Here is a 4,104-nt window from a genome sequence, read left to right as displayed (position 1 = left end):
CCTTCATTTTACATATTTTTAAATAAGTTATAGAAACACTAGTTTGAATGGGAAAAATAATGGTTTCCTTTTTAAAGATGTGCTTAAGAAAAAAAAATGTTACTAGTTACTACATGATTACTTTTCAAATCAGGAACATACTGCTATGGACTGAATTATGTCCCCTCCACCCGAAATTCATTTGTTGAAGCCTTAACACCCAATGTAACTATAGCTGGAAACAGGACTTTGAGGAGGTAATTAAGGGTAAATGAGGTCATAAGGGTGGTATCCTAATTTGATAGGATTGGTGGCCTTGTAAGAAGAGGAAGAGAAAAAGGGATTCTCTCACCATGCATACTCATGTAGGAGAGGTCATCTGAGCATATGGCAAGGAGGCAGCCACCTGCAAATAGAGAAGAGAGACCTCACCAGAAACTGACCGTACTGGCACCCTGATCTTGGACTTCCAGAACTATGAGAAATACATTTCTATTGTTAAAGTCTCCCAATCTATAGTATTTTGTTATGGCATCCTGATCAGACATGTTTTTAGTCATTTAACATGCTTTTAAGTCATTTATAAATTTTACCCTGCTTAATCACAAAGAGATTTGAATTGGCTAAAATAGGGCTATAATTAATAAGGTATGTTAAGTCAGGGGAAAACAGTCTAGAGTCTGAAAAGAACATAGTATTTGGAAGAGGTGTGAGGTGGTTTGAAAATAATGATAAGAACAGTATAAACAATGGCATAAAAGTAGGACACTGTGAGACATGGTCAGAGGGATCTCATTCTTCTCATTGCATACCCTTTCAAAATTGTGGCAAAACATTCACAGTGGACAAAAGTAAGCTATCAAGTGTAATATCCTTTGAAATTTTATTAAACCACATTTTGATTTAAGGCATAGTATCAATTTTAAAAATTGTACTATTTGAGGAATTAGGTAAAGAGTATGGAATCCCTCATTATTATTTCTTGCTACTGCATGCAAATCGATTATTATCTCAAAATAAAAAGTTAAATAAAAAAATGGAAGTCTCCAATATCTAAAATGGAAACTGGATTAATTTTGTCACAGTTATACCTTAAAATTATGTTGCTGTAGATAATTTGGGGTTCTTTTGGAAGTACTAACTGGCATATATTTGGGAGAAATGAGATTGTTGAACAGGATCAGCAAAGGTCCAATTTACCCACGTGTTCAGAGAAATAGTGACTCCTACCCTAAGCAAGGGTTAATAGACTCTTTGTTGCCAGGCCACCAATTAGGGCCCTGATTATGTAAGTATTTGGAAGACTCTGCTTTGTTTTACATTTTTGCTTCAGTTTTAAAGATACCCAGTTATATACCACCTAAAATATAAGACAAGAAGGAAAAAGGTAGTAATGCCAAGGAAATAGTAGTAGAACAAGGGAAGACTATTTATTCATACATATGACGTTCTCTATGACCCTCGTAATGGGCCGTCTCCACCCCATCAGCAATTATCCATTAAACTATAAACAATCATTTCATTGTTAAAGAAGATCTGTATTTCTGAATGAGAAAGATTTGAATGTATAAATTTAGGTCAGTGAAAAATGAAAGGCCAATAACAAAGTTGAGAATGTGAGGGTGTTAAACTTCCGTGATGCATTTGATTTATACAGTGGTAACTACAAAATGACTCTTGAGATGTTATCTGTTTTAGAAAGATACAAGTCAAAAATCCTCAAATTTCCTTTTGTTTTTTTACATTTTTTTAATTGGGGAATTGGGGGGATGGGAACAGTGCTGGGGAATTGGGGGAAGGGGAACAGACAAGTTGCTGTCATTTTGTTCTTCAATCTAGTTGTGGAGGACGTTGTTTCACTGGCCCAAGTTGACACCATCATTGCGCTCTTCCCAGCAGAGGCAGATCAGTTGCCAGCTTCTGGACGGCTGCTCACTGTGGCTGCTGGCCGCTCATGCTGGCTGCTGGCTACACACAGTAGCCCATGGCAACCCACTGCCACAGGGGCTGCAGCCTACGCCGTCACCGGCGACTCACGGCAGCCCAGCTCCAGGTTGAGTTGTTCAGCATCTTAGCTGTGGAGGGCAGTGTCACTGGCCCTCATATGTGGGATCCAAACCGGGGCCCTCTGGCATCCCAAGCCAGTTCTTAACCATCACGCCACTCAGCCAGCCCATCAAATTTCCTTTTTAAAATATACTTCAGCCTAATGTTAAAGGGTATCACTGTGACTTAAAACTAATGTTTGGGAGGATGGATGGGAAAATGGTTGGACTGGTTTTCCCTTAATGATTGACTAAACATATTTAATTATTTGTTCATTTGACAAGCATTTACGGAATGCTTACTATGGTCCAACCACAGTGGCACTAGAGATAAAAAGTGATCTAGACAGAGGCTTGACTGGTCTCCCATGTGGAATGTGCAACATGTTGGAGGGTAGGTGTCAGTGATGAAGGGGCAGTTGTTCAGAGCAGCAAAAGCTTTATAAAATTATTACCAATTAGGAATTTATGCTAGAAACTTTAGCCATTATATCTTTTAATTATTAAAGCATGCTATTGAAATGGGTCTTATCCTCATTTTACAGAAAATTTAAGTTCAGAGTTAATAAATTATTTGCCTAAGGTCATGGAACTTATTACATGTAGTCAACCATGAGTTTGAACCTTGACTGCCTAATTCTAAAACCCTGTCATTTCTGACTATACCTACCACTCACACATCATCCCTTCAAGCTGTTTACAATGAAGTTATGCAATTATGTAGTTTCTTGTTTTCCCCTCCCCCCAGCATGGATGTTCAAGAACAAGAATGTGTCACTCACTACTATATCTCCAAAGTCTAGATCAGTATGTAACATATAGCTGGATTTTATTAACATTTGTTGAGTTAATGTAATATATACATCAAAGCTTATTTTGTTATTATCATTATTGTTATTACCAGCTAATTCAAAGAGGAGTGTACCTATTCCAGTGAGGGCTCTGCAAAGCAATCCATTAAGCTGCAGGAAAAGAAGACTGTTAGAACTTCTATTTATATTTCATTCATCTTTTTAAATTTCTATTTTTGCATTTTATATGTACATAAAACATTAGTACAGTAGTGCCTCTATATAATGTATATATCAATAAATATACATATATTTGGGGTACATGATTAAAACTTGTTACTGATAAGTGTATATTTATAAAAAATGTTTGGAGAACACTGAACCAAAGGGAAAAGTGGGCATGTAAGTAAAGATCTACCACTTAATATATTCTATGCAATGTGATATATGTGTCTATATGAATTATTTTAGGTGCACTAGGGAGGGAGCAGGAAGTTAACTTTTCTTGGTTTTGTGGTGGTGATGGTGAGAGGGTGTGGGTTGTTAGTGGAAAAAATGGCTGGAAAAAAATTTCACAGAGAAAGTGATGTTTTAAAATTGGATCCTATAGGATGGACTTGTGTGATGGGGATTTTTAGAAACAAATAATAACACATGTAAAGGCATAGATATGTGAAAAATTTTGAAAATCCTGTTGCAGCAGGATGAAGAGCAGTATAGGCGGCTGAAAGGTAGGCATGGATGACATGCTGAGGACTTTGGACTTTATCCTGAAGCCCATGGGAATGAAATAAAGTTTGAAGCAGCAAATGTTGAGTGATGAGGCAGGGTCCTGATCTTAGAATCCCTGGAATTATAGTTAAAAGGAGTTTGGACTTACGCTTTAGGAAAAGAGGAGCCACTGCAGGGCTTTAAGCTGGGGAGCAACATGGCACATTTGCATTTTAGGTAAAAGTTCATTCTGGCAACCCAGTGAAGGATGCATAACAAGGAGAAAAGCTGGAGACAATAGCAATTTCATGTGATTTCAGCCACAGATTTATAAAAATCAAAAGGCTTCTAATCTACCAATGGGCATTTCAGTTGTGCCCCATCAGTAGACGACTGGATTAAGAAACTATGGTACATTTACACAATGGAGTATTACTCAGCTACAAAGAAGAAGGAAATGGTACCATTTGCAACAATATGGATGGAACTAGAGAACACTATGCTAAGTGAAATAAGTCAGTCAGAGAAAGACAAATACCATATGATCTCACTTATACATGGATTCTAAAAAACTGAAT

The sequence above is a fragment of the Hipposideros armiger genome, unplaced genomic scaffold (assembly GCF_001890085.2).
Source record: "Hipposideros armiger isolate ML-2016 unplaced genomic scaffold, ASM189008v1 scaffold_56, whole genome shotgun sequence".
In the NCBI taxonomy this organism is placed as follows: Eukaryota; Metazoa; Chordata; class Mammalia; order Chiroptera; family Hipposideridae; genus Hipposideros; species Hipposideros armiger.
The sequence above is the reverse complement of the archived record's forward strand: the minus strand, read 5'-3'. Positions refer to the sequence as shown.